This window comes from Lutjanus erythropterus, chromosome 6, assembly GCF_056507025.1.
Source record: "Lutjanus erythropterus isolate fLutEry1 chromosome 6, fLutEry1.hap2, whole genome shotgun sequence".
NCBI lineage: Eukaryota > Metazoa > Chordata > Actinopteri > Lutjaniformes > Lutjanidae > Lutjanus > Lutjanus erythropterus.
In genome coordinates this window covers 3,453,923-3,481,643 of record NC_139322.1, presented here as the reverse complement: position 1 = coordinate 3,481,643, position 27,721 = coordinate 3,453,923, and the positions used below count along the sequence as shown (strand labels likewise).

The window sequence follows — 27,721 nt, the reverse complement described above, 5'->3', positions numbered from 1 at the left end:
TGTGATAAACTCTTTACTGAATTTGACACATGTAGATCAAAGGCATGAAAAACCAGGGTTTTCATTCCTATAAACTGTTTAACACAAACTTTATACAATTCACCACAGCCTTGCAAAGAAAGAAATGAAAAAAGGAAAGGGGAAAAAAGCACAGAAAAAAACAAAATGAAAAGAAAAAAGAAAACAAACAAAATAGACAAACGACAGAAAAAATAAAGTTAAAAAGTAATGGTTTGAGTAATTTTTAAGAAAAAAAGACAGAATTATCTGATTTCATCTTCTTAAATGTGAATTTTTTTTTGTTTTCTTTACTCCTCCCTGACAGTAAACTGAATATCTTTGGGTTATGTGTAACACAAAACATTCAAGGACGTCATCTTAAACTTTGGGAAATAATGGTAAACATTTTTCACCAAATAAACTTTTAATCACTGAAGTGAGAAAATAATCAACCAATTAATCAATGATGAAAATAATGATTAGTTGAAGCTCTACAAGATAAATCTGACATTTATTTTCTCAATTCATCATCTGGTCCAGAAAATCTTGAAAAATAGTTAAAAATGTAGATCTGTAATGATTAGTCGATCGATTGAAAATGAATTACCAGATATTGTGATACACAATTAATCGTTTCAGTCATTTGTGAAGCACAAACGTCAAACAAATCATGTCAGCTAACAAAACAAACTTTTATGACTGTAAATGAAGACCTTTTGAGTTTTTGACTGTTGAGTGGACAGAAAAGTCTTTGCTTTGTGTCTGTCTGGATGGACGGAGGTGTGATGGGACGTATTGTTTTATTGTGTGAAGCACTTTGTGTTACATTTCGTTTTATGAGAAGCTCTATGAGTCTCACATGGCGTCTGATTCTCAACAGTAAAGTCTATTTTATGACGAAGATTTCTTTGTTTCCCTGCTGGTGCAAAAGATGGAAGAAATAACACCAACAACAAAATATCGCCATCGTTCAAATTGTTATTTTACACATTGATATTGATAAGTCCAGAATTTCACTGTTCATCCTTATCTAAAGGTTTTCTTTGTGATACCTGATTGAAGCTGGTTGGTCTGTGCAGCCAACGTTAGCGACTGTTTTTGTGTTATTTTTAGGACTTTTTTGGAGGATTTATTAATAAGACTGTTACTCACTGCTGCATTGTTTTTGTTTCGCAGTTGTACGTACATGCACATGCTTAGGTCATGACTGGACACTTTTATTTTGTTTTATTAAAGAAGGGAAGCAGGGAAGAAGGCAAGAAAGGGAAAAAAGAAGATTTTTTTTAAAAATGCTGTACACATCAATGTATTATTTAATAAAGGACATTTTTTCAATTCGTCATTTTTAATATTGTGATAAAAATCATATTGTGGCCTTTTAATTGTGGTATTATTGTACCTTGAGTTTTTATATCGATACATCCCAAATCGATAATGAAAATAATTATTAGCTGCAACCCTGACAGTGTCTGACAGCTTCCTAGAGTCCTGGGTGATGCCATAAGGCAGTCCAAAACCCAAAGATAGTCGATTTACAATGATTTTAAGACGGAGCAAACCATTAAACCTCAGATTTGAGAAGCTGTAACCAAAGTATGTCCTGATCGAAACGTGGCTTAATTGATTATAATAAAGTCCTAGAAAGCCTCCAGCTCTCTTAAATGAAAAGAACCTGTTTATCCTGCGGTACAAAACACGACTCAAAGCTTTTACAGCTGTCGAGATCAAACAAAACATGAAGCGAAAGTTAACAACAATCTTACCAAAGTCATCAGTGTTGCTTCATCTGCTCTCTCCTGCCTGTGAACAGACCCAGACTGCCTCTTCCATATCCTTTCACCCTGCAGCGCTAAGTGTTACACAGTGTGAGAGCACCATAACAGTGGTGTGCCTCAGCTCTTTGCCCTCCTGCTCGCCGCCTCTCAGCCCCCGTCAAACTGCGGTCTGGGCACTGTCTATTCACATGATGTCAGCAGCTGCTCGGTTGACAACAAGCCCACTTCAAACACAAGGGAGCTGTATTTCCTCGTCGGGATTAGCATTGTTGTTCCTCTCTGGCCTTCCTCTCATAAATAAGTAAGTCCATTCAACTCTGGTGTATATATTTGCCCCGTATCCTTCCTCTTCTTATGGGACTCGGGGTGGGGTGTGAAGGCCTAATTTCCCCTGGCGAAGTGAATATTGCAGCTAGCTTTAGCTCCTCTTGAGCAGTCAGCCACTTACACCGAAACTGTGAAAACTTTTCCTGCCAAGATGAGAAGACACTCAGAGGAGGGTTTCACCTCCTCTTTCTCTCTCTGTCTCGTCCACTGGCACTCTAAAGGCATAATAGGCAACATTTTCCTAAAATATATAGACTCATATAAACATGATCTCTTTTAAGATTCATGAACGTTTAGAAGTGTATGGTGAATGTATCTGCAGAGACTCTGCCCTCTACCTCTATTTCCTTTTGGTCCTCGTTACGTTGCTGTGCCCTGGATGTTTTACCAACCAAAAATGTCAGGAATCGACACTGTGGGGCTTCTGTCTTTACCAACACATCAACCCGGCCACCACCTGCACTACCACAGAACCTACAGTCCAAAAAATATCAGTAGCAGTAGTATTGACAGGTCAGCTAGCTAATTGGATCTCTGTAAGATAATGTTAGCGGTTGGTATGTGTAGCTACCTTTACCAACTCGTCTGTGTAGCTAATGTTAGCATTTCTACTGTGTAAATAACATTAGCGATTGGTCTGTGCAGCTAACATTAGCAGCTAGTCTGTGTAGTCAACATTAGCGCTTGGCCTCTGTAGCTTATGTTTGCAATTAGTCTGTGTAGCTAACACTAGTGCTTGGTCTGTATAGCTTAAATTAGCGGATGGATTGTGTAGCTAACTTTAGCGGCTGGCCTGTGCAGCTAACTTTAGCAGTTAGTCTGTTTAGCTAATGTTAGCATTTCCACTGTGTAAATAACATTTGCAGTTGGTCTGTGCAGCTAACGTTAGCAGCTAGTCTGTTAGTCAGCATTAGTGCTTGGTCTGTGTAGCTAACATTAGCAGTTGGTCTGTGTGGCTAAAGTTGGCAGTTGGTCCGTGTAGCTAGCACGAGCAGTTGGCTCGTGTGACTAACATTAAGCTTGGTCTGTGCAGCTACCATTCACGGTTAGTCTGTGTAGCTAACATTAGTGGTTGGTCTGTGAAGCTAATGTTAGCAGTTGGTCTGTTTAGCTAACATTAACTGTTGGTCTGTGATGTTCCTCTTCTGATTTAGAGACAAAATAATGTTGAACTTTCCACCCTGAGAAGGCCGCAATAATGAATTGACAGTAAGATTAGCTGGTTTCCCTGAAGACCAGAGTGTCTCCAATCTGATGATGCCTACTTTTTCTGTAAATGTAATGGAATACAATTACCTTTTTTCTATACAAATTATCCTTTTCCATGTAATCTGTTACTCCTCAAATCCTATCTGTCTCCCTGGCACTTGAAAGTTTCAAGCTCACTATTAAGTCACAGTGGGAGTCTCGGTCTTCTCTGTCAGACATGCAGAATTATCACTGATAACACTGGATACTCAATGCAATTTTCTATCTCCTTTTCACTGAGCGGAGATAGGGAGTATGATCACTGCCACTCTCACATAATTGCCATCCTAAATGAGCGTACTGAGCTCCTACGCCTGAAGGCATTATGAATCAGCCGAAGAACAGGAGATAAGAAGCCTGACCAAGGCTATTAGCATCAGCTGCTGTGGAAAAGTCTTGAGTGAACTAATGAATAAAACAAAAGGTCCGGGCAAGGCTGCTTCTTCAGAAAGCTGCAGCCAAATCAAAAATCAATCTAGCCCGGACAGATTATCTCGGCCGGCAGGCGCACAGAGGAGCAGCCAGAGTTGTAGCTCCGCACTTCACAACTCGGAGCACTTCAGACATCAATTCTCATGAGAGGGCAGGGGGGGGGGACACATGCATATGGATGGATTTACTCCGAAAAGACTTGGAAAAAAAAGAAGTTGACAGCTGTCATGCTGAGCAGGGCTGCGACAAATGATTGTTTTCATTATTGATTAATCTGTGGATTACTCGTTGTTTAGTTTGTTAAATGTCAGAAGAAGGAAAAACCATCTCCCAAAGTCTGTGAGGTGAAGTCTTCAAACATCTTATTTTGTCTGAACAGTCCAAAGCAAAGATATGTTCAATTACAATGACATCAAACTGATGGTATTACACAGTTTGATCAATTTGTGAAACGCCTGTTGTGATGTCTTTGGCCACTCTGCCCACAGTAATTCGCTGCCCCCTCTGAAACCACACCCGGGTGGTTTTAATCAGCCATACAGCGCTTGTTATGCTCAAGTCACGCTTGGGGAGTAACGGATTACATGTGAGGGGATTATGTTACAAGGACACAAGAAAAAAGGTAACTATTCCATTACAGTTACAGAACAAAAAAAACGTCATCAGGTTACAGATACATTTAATAAAAGTGGGGATTATTAGCAGAATTACAATTTTCTTATACATCTTAAAATAAATAACTCAACCGCTGACCGCTAACATTAGCTACACAGACCAACCGCTAATATTAACTATATAGACAAACTGCTCACATTACCTACACAAACCAACTGCTAACATTAGCTACACAGACCAACTGCTAATATTAGCTACACAGACCAACTGCTAATATGAGCTATATAGACCAGCTGCTTACATTACCTACACAAACCAACTGCTAACATTAGCTAGTACACAAGCAGACTGCTAACATTAGCTACACAGAAATCCAGTTTGAAAGCTAACCTGTCATACCGCTACTATAGCTACATTTAAATGCCCATAATTACCACTATTAAACAAGCATTCACACATAGCAAATGAAGTAAACAGCTGGACAAGCAATTTAGAGCTGCAACATGTAATCAATTAATTGACTGATAGAAAATCAGTTATTTACTGGTTTTCACTTCTTAAAGATTCTAATTTTGACCGCTGCTTGGACCAAAGATGCAGTTTGAAGACGTCACTCTCAGTTCTGGGAAATTGCAATGGGTATTTTCCTAATTTAAAGTTGCCTTTAATTTTCTGACAATCAACTATTAATTGACTAACTGCAGCTATAATGTACAATGTATGAAATAAACATAAAGAGAGGATGAAGAGGGAAAACAACAGTAATAAAAGTAGGTTTATAAAACTGAAGTTTTCCTCAGTGTTGATGACTTTACAACACAGGCCAGGAGTAAAGATCGACTCTCTGCTCCCTGCTGGAGAAACTTTAGGCCACAGTCGGCTCGTAGAGGATTAGAAGGTCAGTGGTTCAGGGAGGTTCTAAAGCAACACGAGCCTCAGTGGTCAGAAAAATCAATTATAAACTTTGCAGGCAACCCTGGGTGGTTAAGTGTCCATGTAAAGAAGGTCTTCTTGACTTTGTTCTGCAGGTTCAATAAGGCCACTGAGCTGCTGTTAAACAGATCTTATCCTCTGAACGACCACCAGCATCGGCTGCTGAGGTCTCAAGACGTCAACGTCTCTCATTTCTCATGTCAAAAGAACCGATGAAGCCTCTCGGATGAGTAGAAAAACTTCTTAAGCCTCCTGCAGACTGGGATTTTAGCAATCTTAGAAGGTTTTTGTGAGCCGCAATGTGTTCCCTTTTAAACTTTTATTTTTCCACCATGACTGAAATACACACGTAGGCGTCGTCAAAGGAAGTGTGGGGTTGGATTAAAGAGCAGATGCAATTAGCATCTCGCAACATGCAGCCAGACCAGATGGATGCACCGCCCCAGGAGGAGCGGAGGTGAGCTGATAAGAGCCATGCTACAGCTGGGACTTCAGAAGAAAACGAAACAACAAAACAGACAAATAGGACCCCGACTGGACAAATAATGAGAAACTACAGACTGTTGTGCACACATCTTACAAAAAACCTGCTCAACAACATCCTGGATTGAGCTGCTGCACCTGAGCAACGGATCAAACTCGGAGCTGACAGGACGCAACACACAAGACTCTGGCAAAGATGAGTGGAGGAGGGCTTTACATCTAGAGCTGCAAATCGATTCTTAATTATTTTGACTGATACTGCAACTGCAATATGATTTACAATATTAGTTATTCTTGTTTTGATTGAAAAACATGCTAAAATGACTGTGCTGTGATTTTTGTGCAGGAATGTGTACCAAATGAAGATGCTTTGTTTTAAGTCTGTAGAATCTGCTGTGTAGGACAGGATGTCTCAGTCTCACGACATTCATTTATTTAAGTGTTTTCTGACACATTTTACTTTAACAAAAATTGCAGAAAGCCATATTGCAATTCTGATAAAATTTTGATTCATTGTGCAGCCTTAAACCGAAACTATCACCATTTCTCCTTCACGTTAGTACCATTTCATGTGGGACAGCTCAAAAATCCCACAGTACATACATGTCTTTAAACACAACACAGCAAATCCATTACACTTCAGCTGAGATAGAAATACTAGATATTCCTTCACAGTCATGGTGAAATAAAGTTAAAGCACTGCCAACATGGTCACAGCCTGGATTTAAAATATTTAAACATCCCTTTTGTGGATGTTAAATTGTAAAATAGGACTGTTTAACATTTAATTTGATAATTAAATCAGTGATTAGACTCAACACAAAATTAGACTCCCACATTTTCACCAGCAGGCTCACAATTATGTAAGAAACTAGAGCAAACTGCTGGAGTTTTAGTGGCCAAAAATAGAAAAGGAACATCCAGTTATTGATGTTCAACCGGAGAAAACCGAGGGAGATCCAACACTTGTCTGTGAGTAACAACGTGTGAGAGATTTTATGGCTTCGCATAATTGTGTGTCATGAATTCAATGATGTGTTGTGTTTGTGAACGATGAGACCTGGAGGAGACATACAGATAAGACAGACGATGGGACCTCTGGGAGACGCAGGAAGACGATGAGTGGAAGATGAAACTGAGATACCTGTATTCACTGAAAGGCCGGGACGATATGAAAGAAATCACTTGACAGTACTGCCTGAGACACAAACTGATCTTTCAGTTCATTCGCCTTTGTTACGTCGTTTTCATCTTATATCTTTTTCATTGTTTTTCATCTTGTTTGGTCTTTTTTGTTCTGTTACATCTCTTTAGTCTGGTTACATCATTTTGGTATTATGTCTTTTTGGGTTTGTTACATCTTTTTTGCCTTGTCACACATTTTTTTGTCTTGTTATGACTTTTTCATAGCTTTTCTTTTTGTTACATGTTTTTCAGCTTATTACATCTTTTTTGTCCTGTTATTTTTTAGTGCTGCTACATCTATTTTGTCATGTTACAATGTTTTTGCCTTGTGAAGTTTTGTTACGTGTTTTTCGTCGTTACATCTTTTTTGTCTTGTCTTTTCAGTCTTGTTATGTCTTTTTTATTGTTTTTGCCTTGTTACGTATTTTTTGCCTTCTTACACCTTTTTCAGTTTTGTGACATTTTTAATCTTGTTACTTCTTTTTCATGGTAATTCATCTTGTTATATCTTTTTTGTCTTGTTAAGTATTTTTCATCTTGCTTTGTCTTTTTGAACATTGTTTTCTGCCCCAATAAGTACAGATATTTGTGTTCAAATGTAGGGAACAAAAGTAAAAAGTTATCAGAAAAATAAATACTAAAGTATTGTAAAGCCGAGATACCTGAAAAATCTACTTAAGTACAGTAATGAAGTATTTGTACTTAGTTACTTCCCACCTCTGTTGCAGATTAACAACTACTCCTTATTTAAGATGGTCTCACTGACACAAACCATTTGCCTGACGAAGTTCTGGTAAAGAAATTAACAAATGAAAGTTATATTGCCACTTAGACAGTTGAACAGTGAACAGGAGGTCTTTAGTAACTTTTTGGTCCTTTAAAAAAAATATGTGTCATCACCAAGTGACTCCACCGAAATGACCACATCACATTCACATGACCAGCCGCTGCACAGGAAGTCCTTCATGACCTCCAGTTATTTCCACAGTGACGACTGCAGCTGAACTAACGCTGACAAAACACAACATTTTATCTGAATGTGTGATTAACTATAATTAAAGACAGATCTCCTCTCAGTGACACCAACTGAACACAAACCAAGAACCCAAAACACCCTGACCACACAAACACACTGTTAGAAACAAGGGTTCCAAAAGGGTTCTTTCTGAAGGGCTGACGTTCTACCCAGAACCATATGCTTCTGAAGAACACTTTTTTGAAGAAAGGGTACTTTGGGGTTCAATTAAGAGTCTTCTCATCTAAAGAGCTCTCTGTGCTACAACATGAAAGGGTTCTCAGTAGAATCTCCGGGGTGAGTTCAAGATAATACCCTTGGGGGTTCTCAGCCTTTAAGGAAATGGTTAGTGAAGGGTTCTTTGTCCAACATCTTTAGTCTTACAAAGAACCCATTTTGGAAGAAAGATTTCTAAAACCCCCTAAGTGGGTTCTAGATAAAACCCTTGAAATACAAAATGGTTCTTGGCTGAGGCCCTGGGTGGTTCTTGATAAAACCCTTGGATTATAAAAAGATTCGTGGTGGAACCCCATTGGTGGTTCTAGATAAAAAACCTTTGGATTATAAAGGGGTTCTCAGTAGAGCCCCATTGGTGTTTCTAGGTAAAACTCTTCAAATGAAAGGGTTCTCAGTTTTTGAAAAAATAATTAGTCTAGGGTTCTTTGTGTGACTAAAGCTTCCACTAGGAACCCTTTTCATCCAAAGAACCCTTTTTGGATGAAAGAGCTTTTAAAAGATTGTTCTTCAACAAGGGCTTTTAGAAGTGTTCTTGACAGAACACCTTGGGTGGCTCCTAGATAAAACCCTTGGAATATAAAATGGTTTTCAGTAGAACCCCCCTGGGTAAGTTCTTGTTAGCATCCTTAGATGTTGGAAAGATTCTGGCTGGAACCCATCGAGGGGTTCTCCTTAAGAACCTCTCATAGGGGTTTCTGAGCGAAACCTTTCACAGATGGTTCCAGGTACAAACATTTATGTTGGGTTCTACGTAGCACTTTTTGAAAGGGTTGTCCTGTGGGGACCAACAGCAGAACCCTTTATGGTTCTAGTTAGCACCTTTCTTCTAAGAGTGCAAGCACTTAAATTAATCTCCTCGTGTGTTCCACAGATGGCAGGATGGCGTGATAAACAACACTGAAGAGACAGACAATACTTCCGCTACAGACCGTGTTCTCCTTTGTTAGCACAGCTCGCTTAGCAACAGCCGGGTCAATCAATACCAGTTCTTGAGGTGCGACAACCGCCACATTATAATATTACTATACCTTCAAACAATACAGAACCACAGCAGAGTAACAGGATCACATACAGGCTCATATATCCATGTTTAGGAGGTAAGTGAAGGTTACATTACCAGAGGTGTTAGATGTACGTCACACCGTCCTCTGTGTGAGCGTCCTCGTGTCCCAAAACCTACAAATAAGCTGCGATCGATCAATTCTTCACAGGAGGGGAGGACGGAGCAGAGACGAGTCACCAGACAGACATCCAGACACATGAGGCTGAGTCTACTGTAACAGCAGGCCCTGCCTCGGGCTACAGGGAATCCCCTGCTTTCTGTTTGTTTCTCTGTGTGTGTGTGTGTGTGTGTGTGTGTGTGTGTGTGTGGGAAAAGGATGGGTGTGACTGAGTCTCATCAACTACCCATGATTCACAGCTGAGTCAGGAGCAGGTGCTTCAGCTGGAGTCCAAAATGAGGCTGTGATTACAGCCTTAAAAAAAAAAAAAAAAAGGTTCTCACATTTCCCGTTTTTGAACGGCGCCGCGACTGTTCGTTTAGAGCCTCATCATTCTGGAGACTCTTCACAGGCAGTGTTGTTGTTACAAACACAAATGTGTCGCGACAAACGTTTAACACAGATTGTACTCATATGTAACCAGAGATGACCACAAATACATCAAAAACTATCTTGTTATAAATCACAAATACTAGCTCATCAAATGTACAAACCCAATTCCAAAAAAGTTGGGACGTCGTGTAAAACATATATAAAAATGCTTGAAAAAGTTGGTTCTGCAGCCTGTTTACCACTGTGACACATCAGCTTTTCTTGTAATACTCAGTCAGCGAACTGCGAACTGAGGACACTAATTGTTGAAGTTCTGAAAGTGAAATTCTGTCTTCAGCTGCTCAACAGTCCGGGGTCTCTGTTGTCGTATTTTGTTCTTCATAATGCACCACACATTTTCAGTTAGAGACAGGTCTGGACTGCAGGCAGGTCGCACTGAAATAAACGGGGACATCTCTGAAAAAGACAACATCTGGATGGCAGCATATGTCGCTACAAAACCTGTATGTACCTTTCAGCAAAAAATGTTTATCAGTTTGAACATTAAATATCTTGTCTTTGTACTGTATTCAATTGAAAACAAGCCAAAAATTATTTGCAAATCTTTGCATTCTGCTTTTATTTATGTTTTACACAGCATCCCAACTTTTTCCGGAATTGGCATTGGACATTTAACTGCAATCTCTCTCATGATAAAAACAAGGAACAGACATTAACGTTCCTTGAGAAATCTCAGTTATTCTCTTATTTACTTAAAAAGCCAAACTAATTTATGACTGTCTAAAGCAGCTCTTGGGGATTTTGGGAGTTTGGGATGTGATGTGGGTTTATTTCTTTTAAGGTGCTATGTCAAAGTTGAAGATGTTTAGATCTGGACGACTCTGCTGTGTGTCTGGAAAACTACCGAGAGCTGAAGGGACACATAAAACAAGTGGTATTTCAGAAATGTTGCTCTGAGAGTTGTTTATATTTCATGTCTGTTCTGGGTTTGTTATTGCACTGAGTTTACTTCAAATGTCACCATTTTAATGTTGTGCTTTAGTCGTTTTAATTAGAGCTGAAAGGATTAGTTGATCAAAATCCCCAATATGCCAATTTGGCTAAAAAAAATATTATTCACACCATGTTTTTAGTCTGAATCTTCACTGTAGATCTTTAGCTTGGAGCTGCGTTCACATGCACACTGTCTGAACTGGGTGTGTGTGGCGTGACGTGGGCATGTTGGAGACTTGGATTACATTCAACAAGCAGTATGGAGGCATTTTATGCTTTTATTCTATTTTTTTTCACGTTTGAAAACTGGTCACCATTCACCTCCAATGTTTGGGAGATTCTGCAATGCTGTTTTCCTGTGAAACTCCAGCAGTGTTTTGCAGACTAACAAAATAAACCCCACCTTCAATCTGCGTGAGGGTGAGAAGATAATGACTGAATTTTCATTTTTGGGTGAACTATCCCTTTAATTTATCAATTAGCCAACTTGTCGTCTATAATCCCACAGTTGCTCAGCTGTCAACAAGCTTGGTTTCTACTAAAGCAGAGGGTGATGTGCTGTGGATAACTGCTGTGCTCGTCTGTGATTTTCCTCCCACTGTCCGTTCTATCTGTTCTAATTCTACTGCAAGGTTGCCCGCTTCTATTTCTGTCCACACATTTAACAACACGAGACCTCGGCAGGAAGCAGGTGGTTTGTTTGCTGCGTTGTTTATGCCCTATCTTTTCCCAGGCTCTCTGCGCACACACTGGAGGCTGAACAAGACCCTTGGGTTGATGATGATGATGAGGAGGAGGAGGACGACAACGAAGCGAGGACGAGAGGGGAGAGGAGAGGAGATGGTGAGAGGGAGGTGTGGAGAGGATGGTGAGGATGAGGAGAGGATGGAAAGCAGCTGAGGACACGGAGAAAGCAGAGAGGATGACGGGAAAATGAGAGAGGATGAGAGATGCAGGGCAGGAATGCGTGCATGTTTATTGTGCTTTCTAAATAAGGAAAAATCCCCCACTGGCTCCAGTGTTTTCATTACTTTCTTTGAGAACTTGAGAAACATAATACATCCTCCTCTGCAAGGCTGCAGCACACAGCCGTTTAAGCCAATCTGAAACAGAATATATGATTTGGTTGTGGGCCACGTCTCTCTGCACCACCTGTTAGAGGGATTTCATCCACAATTCCCCCATCCTCTCTCCAATAAAACACACACCAGAAACTGCACTCCAGCCAAAGACTGCTCACAAACAAAGCTACAGATCTGTTGACTCCAACCACAACCGCTCTTTATGCTGCATTTAAAATAATCTGAAGAACATGAGTCGCTCCTCTCACCTGCACCGATGGCCCCGGGGCGTCGGAGGTTTGCAAAGTAATTCCACTCAGCTACATCATCACACTTTTCTCCCACAAGTCTGGGAGGATGTGGGCGTCATGTGATTCGATTTGCTGAGTTGACGGGGATAAAAAGGCACGCACGTAACCCTCCTCATGAGCAAACACAAAAAAAAAGGAGAAGAGGCAAACGCTGCACTTTCCTCCAGACCTCGATAACAGAAACCATCGTTCATGCTGGTGTACAGGACAAACAGCTTCTGTTCTTCTAAAGGTGCAGAACACCAAACATACTGTGATACTGATGCACTCAGGTCCTTTTCTCACATAACAATGTGCCAAAACAAAAAAATAGTCCTCCATTCAAACCTCTATTTTACAAAGTTCTTGTTCTGCAGAAAAATCGCCCCCGTCTGTGTTATTTATTACATTATCAGCACATTAATGCTGACACATCAATGCATAACTGCATAAGCAGCAGACTGTTCCAGCTGGTTAAAGTGTAGACACTTTTAACAAAATAACTGTCAACGAAAAATCCTTTTAAAATCATACGCATATTATTATTTTGATTAATCGTTTTGTCTTTAAATCACCAGAAAGTAAAAAATACTAAAAAGTCTGAGGGGTGAGATGTCTTTAAATTTTCAATCAACAGTATAAAAACACGAAAATATTCAGTTTATGAGAACAACATCAAATCCTCATTTAGAGAAGCTGGAAGCAGTGAATGTTTGTTATTTTAGTTTCCAAAGATAAATAAATAGCTGGCAAAAATGCATTTTCATGCACATTTCTATCCTGGTTCTGATGAGTTTTTGCAGTATTGTGGTCATGTTTTCTGAGAGTAAACAGCATATTCTGGTTTCAGACCTTTCAGAGTTATGGGAAACCTGGATGTGCTACCTGGGGGTTTTCCGTCAAGGCTGATGAGTAAGTTTGACTTCAGCTTTCGCTTAAGGCTTGAGCCGGTCCACTAACACAATTAAGCCTGATCCACTCAAGCCAGGCTAAAGCAAGCTTGCATCGTGAGCGTGCACGAAGAACATAGTCAGTCATAGTCATAGTCATAGTCAGCAGAACAGCTGATTGCTGAAAAGAGGATAAGATGTCACAAAAAGAAGGGAAAAGGAGAGCTGTTTTCTTCTCAGCTGCAGAACAAACCCTGCAGATCAAATGATCCAAAGAATGAAAGGTTCATCATGAAAAAGAGACAATACTGCAGATGTCTTTTCAAAAAAAAAAAACACGCAGACAAAGTAAATCTGAAACTAATGTGATCCTGGGGTACATAATCCCGTTACATGTAATCTGTTACTCCCTGAGCCTGCTGTTAGATAGATTAATCCAGTGGTTCCCACCCTATAGACCCGCTCCAAAGTCACAAGATAAATCTGAAGCTTCATCACTTAATGACAGGGTTGAAAAGAGGAAATTCTGCTATGTAGATTTGTATCATCACTCTGTTATAACCTAGTTGTTACTTAAAATATCCCAATGGCCCCCAAAATGTGCAGTTTTTCTCCAAAAGGTTGAGAAATATGTTTTGTTTTTTCATTTAACATGTTTTATTTTATACATTCACTGCTCCGACTAAGGATTATTTTCACTGTAAATTATTTTCTTGATTCATAGATGAGTTGTTTGGTCTGTAAAATGTCAGGACATATGTCAATCAGCCTTTCCAAAAAGCCAAAAGATGACGTCCTCAAACGTCTTGTTTTTCCAGCAACTCAAAAATATTCAGTTTACTGTCAGAGAGGAGCAAAGAAGCCAGAAAATATTCACATTTAAGAAGCTGAAATCAGAGACTTTTGACTTTTATTTTTCTTTAAAAATGACTCAGACTGATTAATCAATGAGCAAAATAGTTCGTGATTAATTTAATAATTGATAAATCATTGCAGAATCTAAAAAAAAGGACTGTATATACAGCTTGATTAACCTCCTTTTACTTATTAGCTATATTTCACTCCAGTCAGCAGAGTTGATTTGAAAAGCCCTCTGTTAAAAACCACGCAGTCATCCTGTAGTTTACCTACAGGTCATGAAACGATAACTATTTATTTGTCTCATTTAGAGTAATTACACATTTCATTTCCTCTGGCAGCAGACTGGGAAATGGGATTTACTCCTGATATATCACTGTCAAGTGAATTTTAATGACAGCCAGTGATTTGTTCTGTAGCTCCTGTGAACGGCATCCTGTCAGCTGAGCTCATCGTTTCCTCTCCTCTGGGATTTGGATGAAAACCTTTTCATAAAAACAATTGAATATTTTAGCGCGAAGCGAGCCCGAGAATTCCCAAAGTGGATCGAATCAAAGCATGAATCAGATCACAAGACAAGCCTCTGATTCCCCGTCAAACACTGAAGGTCATGTTGTTCCCTTCGCCATCTAACGTTTTCTCTCGCATCACACGAAATGAGCCGCTCCATCTAAAATAATTAAACCTCATCTTCATGTTTTTTTTTTCCATCAGGAGAGATTCCCATCAAATCAGCGAGAAAGGATGCTTCTATTTTACTTCCACACCAGTTCACATGGATGAGAATCCATTTACATAATAAGAGATGATTAAAATTTCTCTCACCAAATAGAGTCAAACAGTGTTTATTCAACACCTCGACCCTGTCTGTAAAATGTACGCAGATGCTGTGGCCTGATCCAGCTGAGGTAAGAGGGTGTAACTACGTTAAATCAACTGACTCGATGCTGAAAAACAGATGTGTTGCCTCTTTGAAGAGCAGCCTCGCCAAACAAGGTCGATTATCGGGAAGAGGAAATACATCAGGGAAGAGGATGGATGTGTCAAACCTATCCACTTTCTGCAGCCACTTAAGTGTCTGCAGGGTTGTGGGCAGGTGCAGCGTCACACCGCACTGGTTACAAACCACTTAAACAGGGAGGGTCCTGGAACAAAATCTACCAAATAAAGGACCAGAGTGTAGATTTAGTGAAATCTAGTGGTGAACTTTCAGATTGCAAACACTTCACTGCACTCGTAACTGTGCGTTACAGCTGCAACTACAGATTATTTTCATCATCAATTGATCTGTTGACTATTTTCTAAAGTAATTAGTTAGTGGTTTTGTCCGTAAAATGTCAGAAGATGGTGAAAAATGTTGATCACTGTATTCCAAAGCCCAAGCTGACATCCTCAAATGTCTTGTTTTGTCTAAAGGACTAAGGAAACCAAAATCAGATGAAATCAGATTAATCATTGGAGTTCTACTGTATACAGAAATGCACATCATGAGAGCTCCCCAAAAGTGAAGCCAAAGCATCTTGATCGCCCCCTGGTGGCGGGCTGCAGCACAGGTCATAACAGATATATAGTAGATAGTTCTTATCATGATGTTTGTTTGTGTTCATGTTTCTGATCTGTTTGGTTTCAATTAGTTATTTGAAGGTACAAAAATTGAGTTTTCACACCATGATTGACAGCTGAGCTCTGCCAGCTGTGTGGGCGGGATCTCAAAAGTGCAGCTCCAATGCCGGTCACTACTGCACAGACTCTGGCTCCAAGTGATGGCAAGATGGCAGCACTCATATCCAGGATATTTTGGTTTCAGTTTTTTATAGTGGAAGGAAGTGGGCCCATGGCATCCATCTTTTATTTATGTCAATGTTCTATGAGTGCAGGGGAAATAATGGTGGCAGCTAAACATGCACAAAAACATGAAAGGCTGTATCTAGAGGTTGTTTGATTTGACTGTTCTGGGCTACTGTAAAAACATGGTGGACTGTGTGGAGGAGAACCCGCATCCTCTGCAGATATAAACAACAAACAACAAAGGTCTTTTCACATCAACAGCAACACAAATAAATGCCATGAAATTGCAAATGATTCTGAGGCAAAAAAATTTGCTTCTAAAAAACAATCGCGCCGCAGCAAAAAAGATGTAACTAACATCAGTGACGATGACCTGGTGCTGCTTTTATTTAATAAACAGAAGAAAAAACACAATATTGGAAAAGAGAGGAGAACTTGGTGCATTTCGCTGCTCAGTTCAGGAGCTGAAACTGTAACACAGCCGCTTCACGACGGATTTCAGCGCTGATGCAACAGCTGGTACAGAGGATGAAGTAGCAGAGGAGTAATTTCAGAGACCAACTGACCCGGAGCAGCAACTAGCTATGGGTAACAAACACACTTTAGCTAATCCTTCAATTTTCAGGTCCCATAATTTTGTGGTAACTACCAAGTAACATACTTGAAGAAATTACCTCCAAATTACCCCCTATTTTCATGGTTAAGTACGTGATAATTAGTAAGTATCATTTTCATGTAGTTGGTGGTAATTAGAAAGCAACGTGTGAAATTTCTATGAATTTCCCCGCAAATCACCCTAAATTTGAGTTAAAATTCGCCAGTGTCATTTTCATTCAGATATCACACATTAAGCCATGAAATTGGGGGTAATTTCTCAGAAATTTAAAATGCATTACTTGATAATTGCGACCTATTTACCATGAAATTATGGGACCTGGAAATTGAAGCATTTCCATAGACTGCTGAAGCGTGATATCACATCATCATCGTACTGAAGCTCATCATCATCTACTTTTTTCCCCTTTAATCACCAAACAGAGTTCTGTGAAACAAGTGATCTGCCACGTTGAATATTTTGAATGTGACATCATCAACAACAGGCTCTTTGATTGGTCAGATGTGTTCATGTTGGAAGCAAAATTTGAGAAAGGTCGACCTTAGTTTGAAAAAAATAAAAGCTCAGCGAAGTTCCATGGTTGATGTGAACGCTTGCACTGACTGGACAGAGATCCAAAAATGTTAATAATGGGCAGATTATTTACACACACACACACACACACACACACACACACACACACACACACACACACACACACACACACACACACACACCACATCTGGTGCAAAGGCCTTAAAGGTAACAAAAACATATCGATTCTTATTTTCAGATGCTTCTACACTAATGAAAGCACACTTATGAATATTATATTCTATTGCTGCCACTTTGTGCCAATAAAACCTCTGTAAATGTGACACACTGGACCTTAAAGTGAATCCATCATTTGAGTATGACACACTCATTCCCTGTGGGCATATTGAGTTAGGAGGTGCAGAGGCTGTGGTCAGTTTGTATTCACAGCGGTTAGAGTAGATTTCAGTGGTGACCCAGTTTCACAGCGTTAAAAAAAGGTCCAAGGAAACTTCTCAGACTATTCCTGGAGAATAACAGTTTTTCCTGCTGTCTGTCAGTATCCTCACTTTGTCCCAAATATCAGATTTTTACTGCTGTGTGGTTAAAAACACTGCATCTGCCTCAGTCTTTACATACAACCCTGATGACTCGTGAGGGAGATGAGCATGTTTATTTACCAGAGCTGCAATGATTAATTGATTAATCGGTTCTGAAATTAATTGCCAGTTATTCTGATAATTGAGTAATTGGTTTTAGCAATTTTTTAAGGAAAAATGTCAAAATTCTCTGATTCCAGCTTTTTAAATGTAAATATTTCCCTATTTCTTTATTCCTTTATGACAGGAAACTAAATATTTTTGGGCTGTGGACAAAACAAAATATTTGAGGACATCATGTTGGGCTTTGGGAAACACTGATCAACATTTTTTTTTACCATTTTCTGGTAAGTAATGGATTAATCAAGGACAGAATTGACAGACAATGAAGATAGTTGTTACTTGCAGCCCTACTAATGCCATTAGCTTGGCGGATCAATGTCCTGCTCCTCCAGGTTGATCCACTGGTTTGTCTCAGAGTGTTTATATCTTCACATACCTGCTTACAAGCTTGACTGGGACAAGGCCGACGAAATTACAAACCTTTTATGAACGTATTACGTCGTCAACCTGACCAACCAATCATTGCGAATTACGGGCAGTGACGCAATTTCTTACCCGCCTCCTTGTTTGTGTATGTAGCGGTAGCCGCATGGAGGGCCATGGCTCAAAGCCAAACGGAGGAGTTGGTCGCAAAAAAAACCTCCACTTCCAACATATCCCCAAATGACAAAGCACAAACAAAGGTAATTTGCAAAGTTTGCACAGAGACGGTTTGCACGTCGGATGGCAACACGACGAACTTGTTCAATCACTTGAAGAAAAAGCACCCTAAACAGGATGCTGAGAGCCAAACAGCGAGGGGACCGCCGGTGGCACCGCAGCCAGAGGCAGCAGCTAGACCCAAACAGACAACGTTAACACAGCCATTTGATAAAGGCACTCCGTATGAGAAGACAAGAGAGCGGTGGAAAGAGGTAACAGAAGCAGTTACCTTTTATCTTGCAAAAGATATGGTTCCATTCAAGACTTTTAGGACTGTTTTACATACAGAAATGGTTTGGTTGCACTGACCAGAAACTTGCAAATTAGATTTTGATAAAACAAGATTGTGATAAAATCGAAATCGTGATTTTATAATAAAAAAATCGTGATATGATATTTTTGCCATATCGCCCACCCCTACTCTCCAGCCAAATCATAACAAAGTTATCCTAGTGTACTTTTCAGGTCGAGCAGGGGTGACTGGGATGACTGACAAGAAAAAAAAAACATCCTTTTAACACAAACTAACACTACTTATGTTGTATGTGACAATGCTGTGGTTAAAATGTGGACATGTTTAGCGACAGAAAAGGAAAAGATCATGGTTTTGAGTTAAAATGAAGACTCTCCAAAGACCGTCTGCAAGTCTGCAGTTCCCTTCTAGCTATGACCACAAGTTGAGGCTGTGCAACAAGCAGAAAAAATGGCATCCTAGTCCCAAACTTTCTCAAATTAAAGCTAACCAGTCAGCTACACTAGGCTGGAAATGGGCAACGCAGTAACAGAATCTATATTCATATTTGACCAACACTGCCTAGTTTGACAGTTGCGTGAGCCTGGTGTGTTGCACTTGAAACTTGACAGTCATCATATCAAACCTGCCCCATATTAACTAAACGGTTGTGATTGGCCTGAAGAGATCCAGTATGGGGGTGAATCTCTCTGAACAGGAGGGTGGCCAGACGTATCTGCCAGAGGAAATGGCACATGAGCTAGCAGATTCGTCTGGTTCCCAGATACAGGCCGAACGATCAATCAAGAAAAGCTGCAGTCCTCAGTGGAGAATTGTTTTTTATACGTGCCAAAATTAATTTCACCTCTTCACTCGAGTCCTCTGTAGATTTGGACTTGTAGGCACCAGATGAATAAATGTGTCACCTCAGTATGTAGTAAAACCAGTGGACCAGCACACCTCATGAATGAATAGGTGTAGACATGGCCTTAATCACCCGTTTTCATATTAATACTTCAGCCTGCTTCCCCACTCATTCAACCTGGTTTTAATTTTAGTAATTAAAAGAGAGGCAATGAAGAGGTGCAGTTTCACAACTTGCGTCACATGGGCGCATCACATCCAACAACGCCAGAGCAGCTATGATTACACACGACCATTACCCAAGGCTGTGGCTATTTATAGCACGTGTGTCATTGTACCTGTAAAACATCATAGGTGTTGATATCCCAACCATCGCTATTAAATGTCAGAGAGACGATCACTGATGTGGTTTATAGCACCGTCATCAAAACTTTACAAAATGCTGCACAATAAAGAATAAAATGACAGGAACCTTAAAGAGACAGTTCCTCTTTCCTTTAGTGCTATGCATCAGTGTTGATAGTCCACGGATCTTGTTATGAGCAGTTTTTTGTAGGGACTATTTTCTTTGTCCATTAGAACAACAAGGTCTCTGGATTAGTATTAGTATTTTTTATTTTGGTACTTTGAGTGTCATTTAGTCCCATTATACTGGAGAGAAGGCAGACATCTCCACAACAAATATCTCCAAAACTCTGCAACGCACATCAAAAAAATCTTGATGCAAAAATAGCACTGCAGGCCAGGGAAAAAAGGTGGACTGTCCCTTTAAAGCAAGACAATAAAAGGAGGCCTCCAATAAAAGACAGACAGAATTGCTCACGTAAAATTCAAATAAAGTTTATCGTCAACTTTCATTTTTATTTTACAGCAACTACACATCACTGTGCAGACTGCAGAAATATCAGACAATCAGTGAAACTAAACATTTACTTCATTCTTCTAACCTGAGAGTCTCGCAGCGGTCTGACATTTCTTTGTGTATCAGAAAAGTATTTTCTGTCTGGTGCATGAAGGCCGGGGTGATGGCACTCATTTTCTCGTTGCGGGGAGCTAAAAACAGAGGAGCTTAAGTCCTCTGCACACAGGGCAAAGAATGTGGTTGGAGGTCATCGCAGTTGAACCGACAAATCTCTCTCCACAAAATATGTACACATTAAACCCATGATTACACAGAGGGACGCAAACAAAAATAGAGCCTGAGCACCAAAACCCTGCTGCACTGTTCTGGACTTTGAACTAAAGACTATTGTTTTCTGATAAACCCAAAATCAAAAACACATTTTTTTCCCTCTGGTTCTTTAGTGCCGTTTGTCCATCTAAGTCAAATGTGTCAAACCTGAGGCCCGCGAGCCAGTAACATTAACAGTAGCAGCGGAACAAAATGTCCAAGAAAAGAAAAGAAAAGGTGACACGGACAGACGGACAATTTAACGAGAGACAGAAAAGTGAGCGATTCCTAGAGACAGGTCGGTATGTCAAAGCAATACAGTTTACAGCAGCACTTTGACATTAAACACAAAGACAATTATGCTAAATTTAGCCACCAAGAAAATCAACAAAAACTCCCAAGTTCTCAACAGAATATATCAAAAACCGTGCAGCAATGAAATCCAGTGTTTCTGTGGCTGAAGAAATCACCCAAATCATCCAAGTCTTTTCAGTAGGTGCATATTTTTTTTTAGCAGTTTATGCTGAAGTTATGTGAACAAATTGGACAATAATTATACATTTTAATGTCTCCTTGTCATTATTTTTCCTTGACTTCTGCTTTCAAAGCTAGTTATTATTAAGTTGTTGCTAAAACTAACAATAATAAAATGTAGTATGGTCTTCTATATGGTCCTCCATTTACGACTGACCCGTTAATGTCAGAACTAGGATTTTTTTTCTACCAAACTGTTTCACAACAATATAGCATCATGCTAACATTCAGAGATGTTCCAATACCCGAACTTAAACTGTATTTAAAGAATATTAATTTCATTATTATTTTAACAGTTGGAGTCCACTAACCCTGATTAGTCGTGTTTAAGAATTTAACAGATTAAAAATGTATTAATCTGTAATTATTAGGGAAATTTAAAATAAGAAAAAAACAAGAGAAAAATTCTTAAGAGGAAAAAAAAGTGTTGTTCCTTTACTGATTAATTGTTAGCTTTTTCAACGATCTGTTAAGGAAAATGCACTACATTTGTGACCTTCTTAGGGATAATACATTCTGTGGTATCGGGTAAGTGCGACACATGTATTTGGTGATACCAATACCAGCACTTTAAGAAGTATTGGAGACCAATACTGTTACAGATATTAGTACTGGAACAGTACAGTTCAGCCGAGGAAGACATCATTAATGTTTACATCCTGTGCTGTCACTAGCACCTCATCCCTGAGTAGATGGACACTTCTACACAGTGACACAGTTGGTGGGTGTAGTTCGGTATAAAGAAAATAGTTCCTGCATTAAACTGCTCACAGCAAGGTCAGTGGATTATCTGGAGTAATCAGGTCATGATTTATGAAAAGAGACACTGCTTTTGAGTTTTTCAAATGTATGTTTTTTGGGTGCTTTGAGCACCACAGGCCGAGTGATCAATCAAAAATACATAGATATCAGACATGGAGATGTCTGCCTTTTCTCCAGGACTGATATCTATGTATTTTTGATTGGGGGGTAATTTGTCCCTTTAATACAGGAAGGTCTCTGTAGGTGACACAAACTCAAAGAAATCTAGGAGGCACTTGGTCCAATTCTCAGAATAGATGTCTATTTTTATCGAAAGCATGTAATGTCGTGACCTTGTTGCAGAAAAGCTTTGAATCCAGCTGCCTCAGAATCCCATTTAAGGGACAGTTCACCCCAAAATCAAAAACAGATATTTTCCCTCTGGCCTGTAGTGCTGTTTATCCATTTAGATTATTTTGTGATGAAGATATCAGCTGTAGAGATGTCTGCCTTCTCTGCAGTATAATGTAAATAGAAGGCACTCAGCTTGTGGTGCTCAGAGCACCAAAAAATACATTTGAAAAACTCAAAACCAGCTTCTTTTCAGAAATCATGACCTGGTTGCTCAAAATAATCCGCAGACCTTGTTGTGAGCAGTTTTATGTATGAACTACTTTCTATCAGAAAGAAAGTAGTTTCAGTAGATTCTACTGCAGAAAGGAAGTAGCTCCTACTTGAAACTGCTCACAACAAGGTCTGTAGTTTATTTTGAGCAACCAGGTCATGATTTCTGCAAAGTGACATTGCTGTTGCTTTTAGTCCCATTATTTTGGAGTGAATGCAGACATCTCTACAGCGGATATTTCCAAAACTCTGCAGCTCACCTCAAAAGAATTCAGACAGATAAGCAGCACTACAGGCCAGAGGGAAAATGAGTTTTTGATTTTGTGGTGAACTGTTCCTTTAAAGGACTGTATTCCCAAACTAAGAAGGACATAATCTATGTGTATTACAACATACAGCATAAAGCTAATTGAACATTCAGTGGGACGACAAGTGAAAGCTGTCTGGCAGGGGAAAAAATGTGATGACCACTTACGGAAAACCAACTGACAGAAACAACCACACAGTAACCGCCGTCCTTCCCCCCGCCGTGTGTACTTAATGCAGGCTCTCAGCACAGGGATACAGGGGTCCAAATGTTCTCAGGGTAATCATGTTATTGTTGGCAGGCGGCCCTCAGCAGGAGCAGATACGGCTCGTATTTACTGAAGGAGTTGGAGGAGGAGAACGGTGTTGGTAAGAGTGTTGGTCATGCAGCACTGCAGATAATCATAACTGTTCTAGCATGACCTGATTACTCATGATCTCGCCGCTTTCTGAATAGCCGGTGTCACAGATTAGAAGAGGCAGAATGCACAAAGGCCCCCCGAGGACAAGCCTTCATAACAGCCACAACGTGAGCACGTGTAATCTTAAGGGTTAGTGGTTCCGGCGTGTTTAGATTCAGGAAATATGACTGAAGGTTCTGCGGGGTTCCGTCCAAGGTCAGCGGGGTATATGTCTCTGTGTAGTAGCTGGGGTTTTCTTGCATCACTGCGCTCTCTGTTCTGGCTGGCCCCCCTCCCCCCCCTGGTCATTTTGAAGGATAGCAGACCATGTTTGGTTAGCTGGTACAGTACCGGGGGGGGGGGGCGATGGAGTAGCAAGATAGTCCAAAGAAGGCCATTTCAGAGTGTACAGCCTGTCCGAAATTTAATCTTGAATTCATCAAGTGACTTAATCTCCAAACCACATGTGATTAAGCTGCAAATATAGAAAAAAAAATCTTTAAAGGAGAATATATTTACTGTAATAAATCATAAAATGACCATTATAAGCCATCAGAGGTCAAATGAACATGCTAAGTTGAAATAATCACTTCTCTGACAACAATGCTACAGCTGCGATATCCCCCTTTGAAATTTCTATTTCAGGCCCGAATTCTTGTTTTTTTTTTTTTTTATGTCCATTTCACGATAATTGGAGTTCAAATTAATGCAGAATGTTTGCTGAATGAGTCAGTGTCTTTTTATGGGTCATAAGAAATAAATGTTTATAATGATTAAAATTGAGCAAAATGTTAATGGAGTTTGACAGGCAGTGAGACATGCAGCCACTGAAGTCAAACTCCACAGTGTGTATTTTCAGAGCAGTGGGCTTTTGTTTTCAGGATAACAGGCTGAACTTTACATTGACAGACAACTGACAGTTATAAACAGCTGATCAACTTACAGCAGAGGACTTATCCTTGCTTGGTATTGGCAATACTGCGACGTTGCATGCATCCTGCGGCGCTCCTGCAGCCTGCAGAGTTTTCCCCTTTCTGGGGAGGAAGTGGCAGGGGGAAAACAACTCCCTTCAACCATGTATTGTATTACATGGGATCTCAATGTACAGTCCATGGCTCCAATGCACTATTTGGACTGTAGTACTAATTTTTGCACGCGCAGCTGCTAAATATTCTTCCTTTAATATAAACATTTTGTCAAGGTATCTTCTGCCACACAGACTGACCTTCAGCTGGAGCATCTTTAGCTACAACTAATTTTTAATAAACGATTAATCTGCTGTTTATTTTCATGACTAATTAATTGCTTAGTCTATAAAATGTCTAAAAACTGTGAAAAAGCGTAATCAGTTTCCCAAAGTGTCCAAAGTGACGTCGTCAAATTGCATCTTTTGTTCAGCCAACAATCCAAACCCCAAAGACTCTTCATTTACTGTCATAAATGACAAAGAAAAGTAGCAAATACTGTACTAAAAGTACTACAGCAGTGGTGGGATTACTCTGAGGTGTGCTTTTATTTGAGATACAGTGGGTTAATTTGACATATTTTTCAGTGTTAAAACTGGCCTCCAGTCCATTATTACTGAAAATATATAGATTGTATTATTAACTGGCAACTCTACTGCATATTTTTGCATATTTTAAATAAATAGAAATGCTGCTTGTACAAAAAAATGGTAATAATGGTAAATTATTTTCTATATTAATTTTTGCTCTCTCTGCTCCACTATAAACTTTGCTTGCTGGTTGAGTTTTCCAACAAATGTTCAAATTTATTTTTTGAACGGTTGGAAAAAATTTAAAGGTTCTACTATCTACTAAATAATTCTTCCAGTCCTGTTTACTGTGAGTGATTGCTTTTGAGCAAAAAAGTCTTTATTGTAGAGATGCACTGACTGCAATTTTCTTGGTTGATTCTGATTTGCGATTTTTTTATGGGTCTGACCTGCCGATTCCAATTTTCAGTCTAAGAACTATAATTGATGGAATACACAAACATTTTAACTTTTGTTTAAAGCAAATAAAACACTAACTATCAAATAACTTACATTTTCTTCACAAGTGCTCCAGGCTACAGCCAGGCCTTCTTATATTAAGATATGTACTACAGGAAGCACGATCCTGAGACGAGACTGATGCAGTGCAACAGTTTGCTGTAGTAAAACTTTGCAGTGAGAAAAAACAGAAGCACAAGTTAAATGAATCTGGATGACAGAATGTTTGAGGAGACGCATCAACACAGGCTGTTTATTCTTCAGCCAGAAGCGGAGGTGAGATTTTAACTGTCAGTCTATGAACAGTAGTCTGGTGCTGGCTAACATTAGCCTGAGGGGCTAGAAAATTTACCACTTTCTCAGCAACACCATTAACTGCTCTGTCTACTTGTAGACTGTCTGTCTTCTCTTTATCCTGTTCTTTGAATCTATCACTGACGCCAACGTCACACAAGCATGTGTCTGAGTGTTTGTGGCTGTGACGTTACTGACTGTGTTGCTGCACACATGACGTAACCATCGTGCCAAGAATATGTGTGTGGATTTGACCAGTACAGAACTGGATACGTGACACTGACTGGCCGAACACCAGTGAGTACCAGTCATGCTGAAAACTGTCCAGTTCCGGTCTCTGGCCAGTAGACTGGTGCATCTATACTTTATTATCTTAAATTAATATTGTATTAATATTGTTAATATTAACATTTTTGACACTTTATTGACCAACTAATAATTGAATAATTGACAAATTATTTGACAAATTAATTAATGACAAAAATAATCATTAGTTGTAGCCCTATGTCCTATCATATTAGAAGCAAAAAAAAAAAATCTGCAACTCCACAGATTTTTGTTCTGGATATGAGCAGATTGCATTTGGGCCTGCTAATCAGTGCACGTATGTATGCTTCCTACATCAAAAGATGATGCGGCGTTCAAGTAATCTGTGTGTTATTGAAGAAAATGCAAATATGGTGCAATAGCCCCCGGTCTCCCCTACATTTTAATGTGTAGATGACATGTTAAGTTAACCACTGACTGCAGCTCAGGCAGAACACTGCTTTGGTTACAGTCAGCCAGCCAGTCAACAGTGAAGCAAACCACCACAGGCAGGCGAGAAGCCAGTATTTATCTTCACCAGTGCCCATGCCCAGTAACGCTGGCCCCTGCCCAGCAACACTCATGCAAAGTGGGGGGTCCCAGCCTGCTCCCCACCAGCCTGCTGCTGCTGCTGCTGAATATCTGAGCTCCATCTCCATCCATCCATCCATCCATCCATCCATCCAGCTCCAGAAAAAAAAAAAACTGCACTGATGTCTCTTCTTCAGTATTGCATGAAAACCTCCTGCTGTCATCACTGCCTTGTTATTTTTATTGAGTTAGGAAATAGAAGATGAAGTTGATTTGTGTTTACAGGAGGGAGGGGGTTGGTTTGGTTGGCTGCTGGGTGCATTGACAAGAGCAAAAACGCACAGTCGATGAGAGGAGGAGATGAGAGCTTTCAAAAGCTATCCAGGCTGTCATTAGCTTCCCTGAATGCAGCAGCGAGCAGCAGCAGCAGCAGCAGCAGCTAATGTGTGGGAAGGACGTGCATGCCAGTCCTTTAAACTGAGCACACGCACACAATAACACACAATGGACACACTTGAATGCTATTCGAGGAAAAATGTGAATACCATTAACATCCACGGTGTCATTCAACGTTAACTGACACCGTTTGACAGATTCAGTACAGTGGACACAAAGATGTATTGTGCGATGGCTGGAAAAATGCCTCATTAAAATCATGTAGAAACGGTCGCTTCGTGACTCTGCAGCTCCTTGCGGTTGGTCACTACAAACTAAAACTGTACGACCATTTTTTTTACGCACACATACCCACCGCAAAAACCCCGCACTCGTATGAGAAATACATCGGAAAAGACCGCCACTAACCTTGGTCGGGTCGCCTCCTGTTATCCACTTGTTACAATGGAAATTTAACACCATGGATCCCAGTTAAGTTTCCTGGCAGTCGGACAAAAACGCAGCACGCCGAACTGGGCTGAAACTGAAGCCGAATAGAAGAACGAGTGTTGAAGAAGTGTGTGTCAAAAGCCTGGGTGTTTCTTAGTCGGGATAACCGTCGGAAAACAACGAGGGAAAAAAAAAGGTTGTGTCTTCAAACAGCTGTTTTCCAAAATGGAGTTAGGCGTGTGTGAGCCAATCAGAGCGAGTCAGTGGAGGCTCCCACTCCTCTGTGGGCTGGAGCCAATAACAGCTCACTGCACTCTGAACATCAAACACACATTATACAGCTCCTTTTCCTTTCTCTCTTTTTTAGCTTTCATGTCACGGCAGCTTTATTTAGTCATACATCAAACCACCAGACCAGACACCCCGACTGATGAGATTTCCCCGCAGGAAATCCCAGATGTTTCTCACGTTTGTTTTAAGCAGGATTGTTTAAAGGGAAACTTCGGCACTTTTCATGTGGTCATTTCAAAGCCCCGCCCCCTTTTGGCTCTAGGCCTTCAGGGAAGCTTGGCACCTTGATCAGCTTTCTCCTGTTTCCTGTATTACTAGTGCGTTCATGTGGTGTCAGAACAATGGGAAAAATCATTTCCCAACTGGGAAAATTTGCGTCAAGTCGGAACAACAACTCGGAAAGTTGGAGAAAAATTTGTTACACAAGTTGTC

General features: G+C 40.0%; 1 protein-coding gene across 3 annotated transcripts in view; it reads right to left on the bottom strand.

The window, feature by feature from the left end:
* Positions 1-27,238, bottom strand: part of pkig (protein kinase (cAMP-dependent, catalytic) inhibitor gamma) — a 48,591-nt gene extending 21,353 nt beyond the window's left edge. Inside the window, exon 1 of one of the 3 annotated variants that reach the window (XM_084720260.1) lies at positions 26,978-27,238. The gene's annotated coding sequence lies outside the window, so the exon portion shown is untranslated. Of the gene's footprint in view, positions 1-1,763; positions 1,919-9,367; positions 9,515-26,977 lie in introns of those variants that run through there. The other 2 variants (XM_084720264.1, XM_084720261.1) reach the window with 2 other exon arrangements.
* Between the last annotated feature and the right edge of the window lie 483 nt (positions 27,239-27,721).